Here is a 17,367-nt window from a genome sequence, read left to right on the forward strand (position 1 = left end):
GATTCCCACAACGTTCCTTGACAGCACCGTTGTGCTAAAACTACCACCTTGGTTTTTTTCTTTCCAGCAGCCTGACACCCATCCTGCCGCGGCTCCGGGGATGCAGCTGACACCAGGTATTTGCGAAGTGAATCCTCCCTAGCTACCGTCCCGGGCAAATGCCAATTTACGTGCTATTTGTGTGCTCAGAAGGAAGCACAAGAGAAGTTTACTTTCTCAGCACCGTGGTATGATAATGATGTTGCCTATTAGTCATTAGCAACAAGGAGCTGGCAGTGCGAGCTTCGCCGGCTGGGCACGGGCATGGCAGGCGGGCACGCGCTGGGGTACCCATCAGCATCCCTCCGGCACTTTTGGCTTCTGCACAGGACTTGGCTCTATCTGACTCCGTTTGTTTTCTTTTTCAAAAATAGAATTTCCAATGATTATTCCAAAAAAACACACCCCAATTCCTGTTTTGGAATTAGGTGTGAACTTGGGAATTGGGGCTTAGAGTCAAAAGATGATGAAGGGAGCAGAGCAAGGCTCACCGGGGTCGAGCTGCCTGCGTGCTGGAAACCAGAAGACAAAAACCCAAATTGCTGGTTGTTGGTTTCTTTGGGGTTTTGGGTTGTTCTTTTTTTTTAAATTATTTTATTTATTTCTTTATTCCCTCTTCATCTTTTTTTTAGTAGGGATGGGGCTGACCCACTTTTTTGTTTTTTTCTTTGACACTTGAGGTTTGCCAAAGCGCTGAATATTTTACACTCTGCAGAGGCCTTACCAGGCTGGGACCAGATTAACGAAATAAAAAGGTTTATTTTTTTAGTTACAGGACAGTTCACGCATTTCAGAGCACACCAGACTGCCTGTTAAACAATCATTATTATGGCGCCTCTAACGAAACCCCTAAAATCTGGGAAATTCTCGCCCCAGCACAGATTATTGCTCCTGCTCCCAATAGCTTCCAGCTTAAATAACAAGAGTTTTTGAGAAGATGGAAAAAAAAAATTAAATATGGGTATTGGAAGAGGCTATACAAAATAACAGAAAAAACCAGGAGGTTTTAGCACAGATGAGGCATAATTCTCAGGCAAACCACAGCGATAATATTAAAGTGCATTATTATTGCTAATCAATAACAGCATTGCTATAAAATATTTAGAATTATGCAATACATTTATTTCTCCGCTTTACAACTCATTGTAATATTCATAATTCCTGCAATCTCCGTGTCTGAGTGCGAGGTTCCACAGCCGGGATTTCTCTGGTCTGGTTCCTAGAGCTGGGGCCTTTGTGATTTTGGGGCTGGGATGGGGAATTTCCAGTGGTTTTGGAGGAGCGGGACGGTGGTCCCGCCAGTCGCGCTTGCTGCTGGTGCCGGGAATGTTCCCGACTCACTTGGAACATCCCAGGGAGGGTCACGGGGATGGGAGCCCTGGTGCCACTGCTGCCATCCCCCCCTGCTCCTCCCTTCCTCCTCGGAGGATGATGGGCTCATCCAGCACGAGGTGTACGACATCATTTGATTTTCTTTTCCTCGATGCAAAAGCCAAAAAAAAAAAATCCCCTGAGCCCGGGATTTTGGTGTGTTTTGTGACTTTTTTTTTTTTTTTCCCAGCAGACGAAGAGACGGTGGCTCTGTGCCCATCCCGGCGAGCGGGTTGGATGTAAACAGCCGAACCTTCGTGCTGCCATAACCCTTTGGCAATGCATTGCACGGAGGGTTTCACGTTCTGCTGAGAGCGGCCCGCTTTTCCCTCCATTTTCTCTATTATTTTTTCTTTTTTATTTTTCCATTAATATTTTTCTCCTTTTCCCTTTTTCTTTTCTTTTGTTTTCCTTTCTTTTTTTGTTTCCATTTTCCTTTCTTTTTTTTTCCTCTTTCTTTTTTTTCTTTTTTGTTTTCCCTTTTCTTTTTTTCTTGATTTCCTATTTGTTTCCTTTTTTTTTGTCTTCTCTTTTTAATTTTCTTCCTTTTTTTTGTTGTTTAGTTTTCCTTTTTTTTTTTTTTTTTTTTTTCCCCCCCCCAATTCTGCATTTAAGCCTGCTTTGTCTCTTCCCCTGCCAGCACGTTTAACGAAGGGGCAGCCGCTCCCACACCAACGGGGTGGGTTTTGTTGGTGGTAGTGTTTTTTTTTTCTGGTGTTTTGTTCCACCCGATGTTCTCCCTGGGGACCACGGGGCACCTACCGAGGGGTGCAGGTCGGGGCGCCCCAGGATAGATGGGGAAACACAAAGCCCCCAGGAAGACACGGGGCTCTCATTATCCTGATTGTGCGCGAAAGAGTTAACCCATTAGAAATTCCGAGCCCTTCTTCCGATAGTTAAACCTGATTTGCATGCATTTGCATAATGAATGTCATTTGCATTCTTGGAGGTTGGCTACTTCTGTGGGAAAAGTCAAAGCGGGATTGCAGGGAGGACGAAGGGGGGTTGGCAAAGAAAGAAGGAAAGATTTTTATTTTTCCCCCCACACCCTATGTGCATCCCTGCCCCTCGCCAGCCTCGCCCAAATGCTTTTTTTTTTTCCTCTTCTTCCCCCCCATTTCTTTCCCCCCCTCGATGCCTTCCTGCCTCTCCCTTCCGCAGGACGCACAAAGCCAAGGCGGATAGGCCGTGCAGAGAAGGAGCGCATCTTTTCCTTCTTCCCCCCCTTCCCCTCCTTTAATTTCTCCCTCTAATTCCATCTTGGCTCCCGTTCCCAGTGCCCTCATGTGCGGGGGGCCTCGGCCCCTTTCCCTCCCCTCCCCGCGGGTGCATGCGTGCTGAAACGGTAGCAGAAAGGGGAGGAAAAACAAAGTGGGAGCCACCATTTTAGGCAGCCGACATGTAAAATGGCCGATTCTCTTCCCTCCTGGTCCTCGCCATGCGGTCGGCTGCATCCCAGGAATGGGGATGGATCCTGCCCACAGTGCCGTGGGTACCGTGCCCTCACCGCAGGGCGTCGGGCTCTGTAGGGTGCTCGTCCTGGCCTTGGCCGTGGGGATTTTCCTTTTTCCCACCCACGATGGGGCGTCACGGCCACAAAATGCCCACAGCCACACGCAAAGCACTGACTCACGCCCAAAATTCCACCTCCTTTTGTTTCATCTTCAGTTTTTACAGTGGGGAGAGTGAGCGGACCAGATAATTTTCACCAGATTTTTTTTTTTTTTTACTTATCGTTTAAAATTACCTCCGCACCACATGGGGATAGTGTGGGTTTTGAGGCTCGGCTGCAGAATTTTTTCCTAGTTGCAATAAAATTCAATTCTTTGTGTATTGCGATAGTCTTAGGAAAACAGTCGTTTAATTACCTGTTTTATTTCCCCCCCCCCCCCCCCCCCCCCTTTTTTTTGGACTAGAAAATTCAACACTTGTTTGTCTATTGCTGAGACCATTTCGTGGCTGTTTAGGAGGGGAAAAAAAAAAAAAAGATCAATGTGACACATGAGCGAATTCATCCCTTCCTTGTGCATGATGGGCAGAGGTGTGAGAGGCTTCACCGGGTCCAGATGATTTGTGGGCACGAAGTTATTGCACTAAGGTTAAAATGAGAGAGGGGAAAAAAGTCACTTTATACAACGTACAACCTGGTGGGGTGTGAACTGATTAGTTTACTGCAGCACCTGAAATATTGGGGGGGGGGGTTAATCTGAAGAACATGTTACGAGAGGCTTGTGGTTTAGGTGCAAATCCTCATGTTCCATGAGGCCAGGTTTGTTGTCCTTTTTGATTTCTCCCCATCCCTCTGTTGCCATGGGACCTAGAAACTTAGAAGCCTAAATATGAGTTTAACCCTGGTGCTATGGGAAATTTGAAAGCAGACTAAAAATAACCAGAAATTTAGCCTTAGAAGAAAAAGAAATCATATATTTTCCTGGTGGGCTGATGCCAGAGCCGCTGATGTGCCTGGCTGGGGCCATCCCTGTGAGGAAGCTCTGCTCAGCTCAGTCCTGATTGGGTCTGTAAGGTGGGAAGGGACTGGGGAAGTGGTGACGGTCACTGTAGTATCCCTTTTGGAGGCCTCAGCCGCTGCCCCTGGGGATGGCGATGCTTCGAACCCAAAGCAGAGCAGGGTCCCTGTGAGCTTGTAGGGTCTCCCCCGCCCCGCCAGTGGGTCCAGCCCGAGCTGCAAAGGGTGTGCGGCCACGCGCTTCCCTCCGCCTGCCAAACTTACTTATTCAGGACTGGGAAATACTTCCCCAAAGCTTGCAAAAATGCACTAAGACTCTTAGCTATTTGGCTAAGCTGCATCTACTTAGCTGATTTCTCACTGCTTTTATTTATAACCTTTGGTCCACACTGGGGGGAGGTTTTTTTCCTTTTTTTTTTTTTTCCTTCCTTTTTTCTCATTCGTGCCCTGGGATGGGGCACATTAACAGGTCGGAAGTGGGGCTGGAAGGAGATGATGGGTCTGGGCATCCCTGTTCTGCTCCCGCCAGCGCCACTCACTCACTCTACATCACTTAATTTCCACAGAATTGGATTGTTTCTCTGACTTCTGTAGCGTTATCAATGATTTATGGGACTAATGGGCAGGAGAAAAGACACTTTCTCTGGCCCAAGTGCCTTTCCCTATTAAACAAGCCAAATAAATTCTGCACATTCTGCATCGATGTGCAGGCTATGAAAAACCATGGATGAAAGCAGAGTTTATACAAATGAAAAATATACAAAGTGGATATTAATATAATACTAAAATAAAAGATAATTCTGTAACGATGCTCCAAAGCCATATGGAGCAGTGGCTGGCAGGGCAGCACGAGGGTCACAGCTACTCAGTTCAGGTATTTTTAGACAGGGATGGTGGCGGTGCCGGAGCTCTCCCGCTTGGTTCCTACTGCATCAGCAAGGGGAAAACCCTGCAGAGTGCTGGGGTTGAAGTCATGGGGATGCATCGAGTCAGGCTCCACACTCTGCATCAGAGCCAAGCGTCTTCCCTTGACATGGCTCCAGTTGCAGGGTGTTGCTGGGTTTGATTTTTGGCTTTGTGGATCAGCCACTGCCCTGGGCAGGGAGGGAAGCCTGGAGGACACAGCTCCCCAGAAAACATATTTAAAAAAAAATGTAAAAAAAAAAAAAGCAGGGTTTTGGACTTAGATTTATAGTTTTCGGTCCTGTCCGGTACTTCTTGAATACTTGGGGTTGGCAGGATTGCCACCACAACCACGGCAGGATGCTTGCTGGCGCTATGCTCGGCAGGGACGAGGAATTGTGATGGTGCAATGAGAGCTTTCCCCTATTTCAAGCCCCCCCACCCCCCGAGCAGATTCCAGCTCCTCTTGCTCCCTACAGGGCTGAAGACCCACTGCAGCATCTCCACAGGGCTCAGTTTCCAAAAGCAGCACAGTTGCAAGGATGCTGAGAGTTTTCCAACTGACTTCTCTCTTCCTTCTTCCCCTTTTCTGCCAGAAACGTGGCTGTAATCTCCCTGTTCCGCTGTAATCCAGCCAGGGGAGGATGTGGCTGACATTTAATACATTCCCATCCTCTTTTCTTTCTCTCCCTGCCAGGGAGGAGTGGGGGTTCACCCTACATGATGCTCTGCTCATTTTCTGGCTGGCGGATCGCAGGTCTCTGGCCCCGGTGAAAGTTCGCAGGGGAATTCCTGGTAAGTGGATGGATTTATTTATTTTTTTAAAGGCTTTCTACAAGCTCTTACACTGGGCAGGCTCTAGCACTGGCTTGCCGTTGGGATGGGCTGAGTGTCCCTATAGCAAATGCTTGGGGACTGGTGCGAGACCACAGGGATCACATTATAGAGACAAAGAGGGGCCAAAAGCTCCGTGGGCGCCAGCACCTTCTTCTCCATCCGCTTGACCCAAAGTCTTGAACAACGGTGGATTTTCTTTGTATTTAACTTCTGTTAGTGCGGGTTTGTTAACTCGTAATCCCCAAACCCTGGGAAAGGTGTCTTTCCCACCAGCAGGGACAAAGGGCTCCTTTGGGTATCTTTGGGGGTTTTTTTTGTCTTTTAAATGGAAAGAGGGTAATAAAGGTGTTTCTGTTGCTTTTGTTTTTAACTCAGGTCAGCTACCATAACAGGAACCCAGCAGTGGGGGCTATATGGAAAAAAAACCAACCCTCCAAAAGCCATGAGACTCTGGCCGTCCAGGAGCTGCCAGCAGGACCTGACTTGCAGGACCCTCAGCAGAAGCCCCTCACCACGTCTGATCCTTCACGCACCTTCCTCCTCCTGCTCTTCCTCCTCCTGCCAGCAGACCCTGGCCTGGAGCACAACGTAGATCACGATTTGCACCAGCATCCATCAAGGCTGCTCGGGGCTCCCGGCCATCACAGGGCTCCAGCACAGGGACACCAGAACCCATTTGGGGATGGATGGGGTGGAGAGGACACCAGGAGGTCCCCGTCTCGCCACTGCGCATCGCCCTGTAGGCAGCTCACTGGTGAGACCAGGGTGGGATGCAGATACCGCGCTGGCGGGTCCCATCGGGGCACGGGGACGCCACATTCCTCAAGAGATGGGGATCGCAGACAGAGCCCATGCTGATGGGCAGCTGGCCTGAGGCAGAGGTGATGGGCAGGGGGAGAGGGGCTGGGAAGGGACAGTGCGTTTATTAACGAGGCACAGCTGAATCGGGTCCTTTGCCAGTGGTCAAGTCTGAATCACAAACTCCGTATTGTTTCCGAGTGGGTTCAGCACATTTCCCTTCTCCCCCTCCCTTCCCCTTTCCTCTCCTCTCACCCTCGCACAAAGATGTCATTGTGCCGGGGACTTGGTGATGGCAGCGTTGTTATTTGGTCCAAAAAAAACCAACAAAAAGAAACCCAAAACCCAAAAAACCCAAGAAAAGAACGAAGTGGGGAGGGGGGGACCCAACAAGGTGAAGAGGTTTAAATCAGCTTAGCCCAAATGCCAATTAAAAACCAAAGAGGATTAGGCTTGTGATCAGCAGAATAGACAGTCATTGTACCCGGACGAGGGGCTTTCCCCCCGCCCCAGGCCCGATGCAATCATGCTGCAGGTCTCGCTGCCGATCATCACTGTGGGACGGAGGGGTGCAGAGGCCGTCCTTGACCCCAGGGAGCGCTGGGCTGCTCGCACCCGCTGGAGGGGGCACAGGGCAGTGAAATCCCCATGGGTTTCTGGTGCAAAGATGTTTTTCTTGCATTTTTTAAGTGCACGCAAGGACTCTTGCGTTGGCTTGAGTTCCGCCAAGCAAGGAGAACTCTCTGCCAAGGGGAAGGTCTCCCCTGAAACAGGCTCTTGTTCGGAGGGCGTCCCTCAGCTGTGGGCTGGTGGAGAGCCCCTGGGGTGAGGTCCCTGTGTCCAGGCAGACATTGTCCCCGCCTCACCAGACCTCCACATGCAGCCCTGCTCCAGCATGCCCAGTTCCTTGTGCTGGCTGAGAGATCTCACGGGCCGTGGGACCAGGCTGTGGAGGCCATCGGTCAGATCTCTGCTCCTGAAGCTGCCAGAACATCACCTTTGGTCCTGGGGCAGTAGTGGAGAAATGCTAGGACTGTGGCACAGGCTGTCCTCCAGCCAGTGGAGATCCAGGGAAGACTTTGTGCTTCTCTGCGCTGTGGCCTGGAGATGACACCTTGGTGCTTTCTGTCTGGGTTAGTCCCTCTATGCCATCCACAAGCTCATTGCTTGCATGGTTTGAAATCTAATGTAGCCAGAAACTGTGGTCCTCGTAGCATTCTCAGCTGCAGCAGAGGAACCCCCAGATGGATTATTGAACCTCTGCCCATGTTCAGACCCCCGTGGCTCACCCAGCTCTAAGCATCTTTCCCAGTACAACGGTAAACTGGTAAAACCCCAGGAACAGAAAGATGCGGGGAGACATTTAAGGGACACGAGCAACAAATTCTGGTGGAGCTTCAGCATCTCCGTGTCTGGGTCCAAGCGGGTTCAGCCTGAGCCCCTCTTATCTTTTAGCCTGATGCTGCCTGATGGTTGTAGGTGCGAAGGGACTCCCTGCATGTCTGTCCTGCCTCTTCTTAGGGTCTCGGGGGGGTGACCCCTCTCTGCTAAGGGGGACAATCACCTGGCTGAGGTGGCCCTGGTGCTTGGAGGATCCCACTGTCCTGTTTTGCACGGGAACCCAGGGATGGCTACGATGGAGCCTGGTCCATCCCAACCCATCACTGAGCAAAAGCTCATGGGAGAAGCTGAGCTGAGATGTTGCCACCATTGGGTCTAGATGCTTGACCCACGGAGAGGAAAAAGGAGCAAAAGGGCCTCTTCTCCGAAGAGCAGAAGAAGGAGAAAGCACCCCACCTCTGAACCAGGAGCCATTTCTCCCTGATACTGGGCACTGTTAGCATCGGCTGAGGGACCACTGTCACGGTGTGATGGACGACTCCGGTGCCCAAGCGATGGATGCTCAGGCAGCATTTCAGGGCAGAAAGCAGGAATGCTGCGGAGCAAAGGAGACGCTCTTTAGGGGATAGGGAAAGGGTGAAGGAGATGTCATGGGCTGGGCTGTGCAACGCCACCATCTCCCTCCTTTGGAAACACCTTGTGCTGCCGGTGTCCCCATGTCCAAGGATGCCCACCAGCACCCAGCGAGCACACAGGCTGTGGGAGTGGAGAAGAGGGCAGGATCCGTTCCCTTTTGTCGCTGCCGTGTAATTTATGATATGAGAGAGGGCCATTGTCTGGACTCATCCTGTATTTTTCCGAGGGCTTTGCCTCTCTTCCCAGACCCCCGCTGTGCTCCTGCTACTGTACCGTTGCTATGGGACGTGCTCCCCGCGCCGCGGCTATGCGGGGCAGTGCCGGGGAGGGCTGCTCGCCATGGCTGGACCCATCTGGAGCCCCAAGCCCCGCTGCCAGCAGCCCAGCCACTCGGCGGCCCTGCTGACGTGCCGAGGGCCTGGGAATGGGGCTTTCGGCCCCTCCAAGTTCACGGCCACCGGAGGCATTCAGCTGCCGGAGGGGGGGTAGCGGGATCTGGGGTGTTTGGCTCCATTCTCCCTTCCCTTTCAGCGCCGGCAGTGTCCTCGGTGCATACAGATCCCCCGTCCCTTTCTCCTCCTGACAAGTGCGCACATAAATAAATTACCCCACCGGGTGAGTGTGGAACAATCTGTCCCCTAAATTCTATTCATCGCCAGACAGGACCCATTATTCCCCCGATTAAAGCTGCTGGAGTAGCTTGCAAGGGTTACAGTTACTCTGTCAAACTGTAAATAAGACACTAAAAATAAAGGGCGCTGGCAAGAGAAGGGGGAAAGGGAAGCCAGACTAATGCCTGCTGCTAGGGAAACCGAATGAATCCCTAATGATGCCTGTGTACAAACTGCAAATAATGAAGGAGAAGTGACAAACAGACCTTGGCTGGGCTGCGGCGAGGTCCTCGCTCGAGGGCAGTGGCAGGGACCTGCTCACACCTTCCTCTAGAGAGAGCCACCGGGGAGAGGGACCCCCTTCCCACGCCCCTCCGAGCAGAGCGCTTAAGCCCTTGCACTTAACTCGCAGGAAGGTTTAGGTCTTGTGGACATGTTTCTTCTTCAGGCACAGAAATTTTGCTTGAGCCCCCATCCCTCTTTGAGGTTGCGTGGGGAGAACGTCCATCGCCTGTGGCCTCAGGGCAGCGGGTGAAGAAGCACCTCCCAAAACTTCAGTTTGTGCTTGGCTGTTAGGAGTGCTGCCTGGAGCTCTGACATAGGACAGAGCTAGAACCAGGGAGGTGTTAAGTCTGTCTGTCTGCCCAGAGCCCATCCCCGGGGCAGCGGGGATACAGCACAGGCTCCTTCCCGCCTTCAGCAGATCATCACTCTTGTGACTGAGATGGAAACCTGGAGCTCAGCCCTGGGTCTGCTCCTCGCTGCTGCTGCCTGTGGCCATGATAGATTGCAGGGAAGAAGGTCCCCAGCCCTCGAAAGCCACTTTGGATAAAATCCAATTCCTTTCTTGCTGCTCTTTTACCAGCCAGCAAAGATGGGGGTGCTCACCCAGATCCTTCTTTTCCTCCTTTGCTACCTCAGAGCTGAAGAGACAAGACAAAAAAATTACCAACGATAGGCTCATCTTGGGTTTTTCTCAGTTCCAGAGCAACTGAGATGTGAGAGTTTTGTTTCAGGTCCAGCTCAAACTATTCCCATCACCTGCAAAGGGCTAAATGCTGGAATGCTCCCTGCGTTGCTCAGGGAAATATTATTTTGATTCACGTTATGCAAACACATAAAAGACACAGCAAAGAGCTCTCCGAGCTGTGGCTCCTTGGGTGGATGCTGGCTCTCAAAAGGAGAACCCCAAGCAGAGAAAGTCTCGGTGGGGCCGTGCAGTATTGGGGGCCCGCAGTAGATGTGTCACTGGGCTGGAAATTGAGCTGTCACCCTCCAGGTCTGTGCAGATTCCACGCTCCTGCACAGCCCAGCAGCGCTGGGGCATCTCTGGGACCTTATCTGCAAAAAAGCACCGAGGAAGAGCACGGGGCGAGAGCAGGGGGAGTGGTGGGATGCCAACCCCTGCAGGGCGATTGGCACTCGCCCGCTCTCCCACCACCAGCAAAATCACAAGGGTCCTTGTGCAGGTAGAGGGGGGTTTGGAGATGTGCTGTGGCTTTTCACGAAGTTCAGATATCTTAATGGGGATTTTTCAGGCCAGCTGAACTAGTGTGGAGCCCAGTTGCATTTCCTACTCAGGTCAAACCTGGGCTTAGCAGATTTCTTCCCTTTCCATCTTAGGAAAACAACAAAAAAAACCCCTTTTCATCCCCCCAGTTCTTGGCTGTGAAGCCTCATGACTCCACAGCAGCATTCCTGGGACTTTCCGACGCGGGGTGGTATGCACAGAATTTCCAACAGTGGCACATACCTCCACATCGCCCATTATTGGGGAGAAACTCCGGGATGGAGCAGCAGGATTTAGTTTTGCTACTAGTAATAGCAATGTCTGTGTAGCACCCGTAGACCCAAGTAGGTGTGTGGAGGTGGTGCTGAAGGAAGAGATGTGCTTCTGTGTCCCCCACCTCCAAAATCAGTCAGAAAAAGAGAGGAATTTTGAAAAAGTCTCATAAGTGAGCAAGCCAAACCCAAACCTGGGTTGCCCTGGTGCTCCCCTGCTGTGGAAATGGGCAACTCTTCGTGAAGTCTGCTCCCTGAAGGTTGGCTTTGGAAGAGTGATGGGCTTAGAGCCCCTAAGCTCAGCCTGGGGGAGAGCGTTTTGCTCCTGTGGGCTTTGCTCCTTTGCCAGAGATGGCTTTGCCTGAGGCTTCAAGTCCTGGGCGCATCTTCAGTGCCAGGGATGCACTTGGGAGTGTTCAGCTCCCCTTAAGATTGCATCGAGAATGGCAAGACTTGATAAAAATGAACTTACATGGCTTTTCCTGCCTGAATCTCTTGGGTCATATTTTTCAATGTTTCTCTGAACCATTAAAAAAAGGTTAACTGATATTTTTTTCCTAACGAAAGCTCTGATTCCCCTCCATGTTAATCACCTGGCTCCAGAAATGTGAGCTTGAGCATGGTGTTTTATGAGACTGGCCATTGTTGGCCCTTGAGCAAACCTGACCAGGTTTGCCCTACAGCCACCTAGAGAGATGAGGAGAATCAGAGGGTCCTCAATGTCAAATATATTTATACCAGTTTTGAGAAGATCCTGTGCCTACCTGTCACTCTTTCTTTTCATGGATGGGTTTGGGTTTTTTTTTACTATCTATGGATATAATCTAGATGTGCCCATAAACTACAAGCCCGCAGCTCACTGTTCTCTTACGTGGACAGCCAAGATCTCTCAGCAAGGTCTGAAGGGCTGCTTAAAGGTTTGTGGGGGCCATGTTTCAGTAACGCCACTGCCAGTCCCCTTTCCTTTGCAAGGATTAGGATGAGATAAATACCTTCACTTGGATTTAATTCTAAATACCTGATTCTGAAGGTGTTTGCTGGCACGGCGTGCGCACAATGCACACACACTTGCGATAATAGCCAGGTAGCTTGCATGGCTAAATCACTCTGGATTTTTTTTTTTTTTTTCATTATAACCTCCTTTTAAAGCACGTTTAAATGCTTCCCCGCAGGCTCATGTGAGGGCTGTTAAGGGCTCCATTTGAATAAATAAGTGCGTAGGTACAGGAGGAGCATCACCATAACCCCCTGGAAACCCCAGCGCAAGCAATGGCATCAGAAGACTGGCGAGTGGGAGAAGGGGCTCGATGTTATATATTCCATAAAGTAGAGTAATTAAGTATTACTAGTTTTGATGACTTCAAACAGAGTGACTCCAGGAAATAAGCCCCTTCTTTATAATTAGTGGGATTTCCTCTGCATCAAACGGAGAGATTGATTCTTTAATCTGCTCACATGCTTTTGATTTGGTCTTTCAGCTGCTTGTACCAACTGCTTCTACTCCCTGCTCTTGCTGATAAAACCTTGCAAAGGAGATTTTAGGGAGGCATGACCTGAGTGGAGGTCTAGGATTTTCTTTGTGTGTGGTTGTTTTGTGTATTCTTAATTTGCCAGAGATGATGATCATCATGGTAGCAATAACAAAAAATAACATAGGCACAGACTTTTAACATCCATATAGGTTTAGGTCAAATAATTTGAGTTCGGGGGTATTTTTTTGTTAGTGTTTTCTCTTCCCAGCCCGTTTATTAGCTTTGGTGCACGCTCTTTAAGACCCGCAAAGATCATTTTGGCTACCTGTCTGCTGTGCCAAGTGGGGCTTAATGCAAAATGTTGCTCTTGTAAGAGAGCATGAACATAATGCTGAGGTCTGGTCGGGCTTTTGGCATTTCAAGGGATCAGTGAAAATAAGGACTCGATTTCTTAAGGACTTGGGATGTGCAGAGGGAAGAGGTCTGTTTTCTAGAGTATTTCAAGTGTTTGGTCCTGATTTAGGACTAAACCCAGGAACTTTGGAAGCTCTGTCTGAAAAAAAATCCCCCCAGAAGTCACTGCTTTCCAAATGAAGAGTTCAGGAGGGAGCAGGAACTTGCACCCCTGCAAGAGCGAGAAGCTGATAGTGAGCAGCCAGCTCTGTCCAGGGCACGACCATGGGGTCAGTGGCACTATGTCCCTCACATGGGAAACGCAGCCTGGGGTCTGTGCTGGTTCCAGGCACGAACTGAACCTACCCCGTGCTACCCCCACCTCCAAAATAGCTCAGATCTTGAATCGTCCCAACAAACAGCACCCCGACTGGATTTCTTTTTGGCCTGGGACGTTCTTCTGGGACTGCTGAGGAAGTAAAAAAAGGGAAAATTTGGGACTATGCTGGTTTCCATCCACATTTTGGTCCTGTTTGGTCCATGTGCTGTGCCTGGACTGCATCCCTTTAGGGGAAAATCAGAGGGCAATGGCTCTGCAGGGGCTCGTTTTGGTAGCTGTAGAGCAGGGACTGCCGTCCCAAACCCTCTTTTTGGGGGCTGGCATGGCTTTTGGTGCGTGTCTCAAACACAAATAGTGCAGGGAGGGCCAGCACGGGGCTGGCCCCACCATGGTTTGGTGGTCATGAGCCTGCAGGGAGGAGCTGTGAGGGGGGGGGGTCATGCTTGAGCTCACCTCGAGCCAGGATCAGGCCTGGGGGCACGGGGGAATAGCTGTGGAGCAGGTGGTTTAATATGCCCCTCACAAGCCTCCCCTCATCTGGAGTGGTGTCGAACACAGATCGTATAATTAGGGACCCAGTGAATACGTAACTGTACAATTATGCAAATAGTGATCAAAATCACTGTTTTCAGCAGAAATGCCTGAAGATCAAGACAGAAGCTTCATGCAACCTTAATTTAATCTGGTCCTGCAGGAGTGGGGAGGTCTGATGGATGACCCAACCTTGTGCCTGCCTGGGTTTAGCGAGGCTGGGGGAGAGGAGCGCCGGAGCATGCTAAGCGAGGGCTCGGCACGGCCAGCGAGAGGGAAAAATGGCACTGGGATCATGCTGGCATGTTGGCAAACCAGGGTAAAAATAGCGGCGATGAAAGTGCTGGTGTTTACAGTGATTTTCTTTTTCTTTTGATTTCAGGTGAATAACACAAGGCTGGAAGGAAAAAAAAAAAAAAAGGGAAGAAAAGAAAGAAAAGAAGTCTCCAAACCCAGGAAATCTGTGTTAATTGCTTATGAATGTCTCTGTCTAAAAAATTATCGAATTGATGTTGTCGTGCTTTTTTTTGACAGCCTGTCTGTTACATTTTTTTTAAAATATTCATGCACCGAAATCTAATTACTAGGGAAATTTAATGATAATGAAATGAAGGCACTTTAGCAGAAAGCACAGAGCTTTGTTAATGTTTTCTCAGACTCTGTCTTGTTCATATTTTTAAATATTTTTTTTTTTTTTAAACTGCCTTTCTTGCATATATATATATATAAAAAAAGGATTGCTGGAAATAAAACTTGGATTACTGAAAATGTTTGTGGTGGCTCTGTTTATAATGATGGGGAATTTGCAAGGTGATTAAAGGTGTTTTGCAAAAATCAAATGAGCCTAACCTAATCAGATAAGGCAGATGAAATATTATTATTAGAGAGGTAACATTAAGACCGTGCCTGGAGGCTTTAACGAAGATGAAGACCCCAGCGTGCTGGCTGAGGCAACAACACCGTTGCCATCCTCCGAACCTCTCCAGTCCCTCTTGCCAGGGCGCAGGGCTTCTCTGTGCCCTCCCTAAGCCAGGCCTGGCTGGGTGGAGTGTCCACGTGATGGCTGGAGCGTGGTTGTGATTCCTGCAGGTGGTGGATGGAGCACACAGGTGATGGTTGGAGCATGCATGGAGTGGATGGAGCGTGCATCTGATCGTCAGATCACGCACAAAGCTCCCACCACCCCACCTCCACCTGCTCTAGGTCCACCCTGCACCCCAGCTGGGTGCCCTCAAGCAAAGCGCCAGCAGGCAAGTGGTGGGAACAAGCTGTGGCCCCACCCATGGGCCTGAGGAGAGGACACCTGAGAGCTGTGAGCAATCAGGACAGGGGGCCAGCCTGGGCTCCTGGGGCTGTTGCTCTATTTAAAGGAGGGTGTGGAGGTGGCTCTGCTTTTCTTCTGCCTTCATCTCAGCTTCTGACCTTGCTGCAGGCTGTGGTGCGCATCTGTGCCAGCACTGGTCCTCTCCTGCACCTTGGCTTTCAGGTTGGCCTGTTATTTTTATGTGCATAAGGGTCTGGCTGTTTTCTTGTTGAGGATGATGTTAAAGGTTTTACTGAGGGTGTTGGTGACCCTGGTCATCTTTGTAGGGTCTGCTCTTCCGGAAGGCCTTTGTGAAATTACCTTTGCAGTGGTTGGAGTGCCCTGGTGAAGGTGGTGTAGGTGGGAAGGGGTACACAGGTGGACTTGCTGGCTGTAAGTGGATGGAGAATGGGATGCCCTACATGGGGTGACTGGAGGCCAAGCAGGCATGATGGGTCTCATGCCCCTTGGGTATCCCCAGCAGGGCTCAAAGCGTGAAGTCTCTGTGGCCCTTGCTCCTGTGTGCTCTGTGTACCTTGTAGGAACAAAGTGAGTTAGGAATGGGGGAATTTGAGATGGGAATTTGGGAATTTGCAGAGTTGGCTCTGAATGCGGGTAGGCAGAACTGATGTTTTTCTCCCCACAAACGCTGCTTTTTGCATCCTTGGAGGGCACTAGTGACAGCTCAGTGGTTTGCGCAGCTGTGGCAGGTCCTGAGGGAGGACCATGAAAGGCCAGGACACATTTTGGACTTCTTCTGACTTGCAAACTCCCTGCTCCCTTGGTGAAGGCAAGGGTCCCTCTTGGCTCTCCTTGTCCTGCAGACCAGCTTTCTTGGCTGTGGCAAACCTCACAGAAGCAGCTCTTGGACCATGTTAATCCCCTTAATCCTTCCTACAGCCATTCTCTGCTGGTGATCAGCAGCTGAAAGGCTTCCTGACACCATCTCTGCCCTGCTGAGTTTGACTGTGGAGGGATCAATCTTCCCCAGAGGTGAAGAGAAGACTTGACCTCCTTCATGCCTCCTGTAGCGAAGGCTTGCACATTTGTAGGGCTGAGTGGAGGATGGGTAGAGCTCCCTGCCTGCTCCTAAATCTTCCACCACACAGATTTGGGGTCTGGATTTCCAGGCTTGTGGTGAGGCATCTGTGCTCAAGCTCTTTGCAAAAAGATCTGGCTCCTTTCTCTCCATCCTGCCAGAGGAGCCCATCCCCATCATGAGTGCTTCCACCCCCTGCCCTGGTGAAGTGCTGTGGCAGGAGGAGTTCAGTGAAATGGGAAGGGGTTGCAGATGCTGTTGTGGGGGGTGTCCAGCTCCAGGACCCCACAAACGCATTTAGTTAATGGTTTTTGCATCCCTTTCCTGTGCTTCTCCGCCCTGCGCCTCTTGTCTCCTGAAGTGCTTCATGTGGATGTTCCCTGCCCTTCAGCTCATCTCTCAGGGCTTCCATGGGGGAGCAGAGCAGTCCCTCGGCTTGCTACATGCTGGGAGCAGTTTGATGCTCAGCTCTGTGATGAAAAAAATTTTAAAAATCCCCTTTCTGTGTGGACTTGGGAGTGTTCACAAACTTGCACATTTGCAGACATCTCTGTTTGTTTTACAGAGCTCTTTGAGCTGCATTTATCCTGCCAAAATGACAGTTTTCTAATAGAGAGCTGCAGCCCGGCACGATGATTATAATTGTCACTAATTTCTTTCTTTTGCAATCAGGTCTGCACCTTGACACTCTGGAATAAAATGAGGCAGATTTCCCCCCCCATCAAGGCAAGACTGGCTCACCAAATGTTTGTAAAGCCCTGATTTCTTTTGGGGAAGCTGGTGCAGCTCTTTGGTGTCTCTGAGGAGACATCAAATTTTCAGTTATGGTGAGGAAAGGGCAAAATTAGCAATGCACAGAGCATGAGGTGGGGACTGGAGATGTTTCATGCAAACACCTTCTGAAGGGGCAGGTGTCCTTCAGAGCACCGAAATCCCAAGCCTACTCTAGAGAGGGCTGGATGGGGGTGATGAAAGGCTCTGCCCTGTTGGTTTGTGCTGGAGAGACTAGGCACGGCTCTGCACTGAGGTCCTCTTGAGCTGATGGACCTTCCCTGTGCACCGAGGGTAAAGCCTTGTGGTGGTGTCCTTGGTGAGGGTAACTGCCTGCTTCGCTGGCTGGGCTTTTTCTATGTTTTAGTAGATAACAAATCAGTAAATGGGATGTAGTGGGCAGGAAGGTAAGCGGTGGGAGGAGTGAAAAGAGGCTGTGGGTCTTGTAAGGGTTTGGAGCAGGGGGTGAGAAGTGCTTCTGGGTTGCTCCTGCATTTCTACTGGGGTCATGAGAGGAGAATTTGGCCCTCCTATTTATTTATTTTTTTAGCTTAAGCCTCTGCAGAGATTCCCAAGGGATATTGGTTGGCAGAAGTCCCATGATACCCTCAAAAATACACCACCACCCCCCCCCCAACCAGAAATAACTTGGTAAAACAAAGCGGTGGATTGTTCAGCCAACTAAAATTACCAGCATGTCAAATAAAATATGTACAGCATTAAAATAAAATTT

Source organism: Leptosomus discolor, chromosome 26 (genome assembly GCF_034619465.1).
Source record: "Leptosomus discolor isolate bLepDis1 chromosome 26, bLepDis1.hap2, whole genome shotgun sequence".
NCBI classification, from domain to species: Eukaryota; Metazoa; Chordata; class Aves; order Leptosomiformes; family Leptosomidae; genus Leptosomus; species Leptosomus discolor.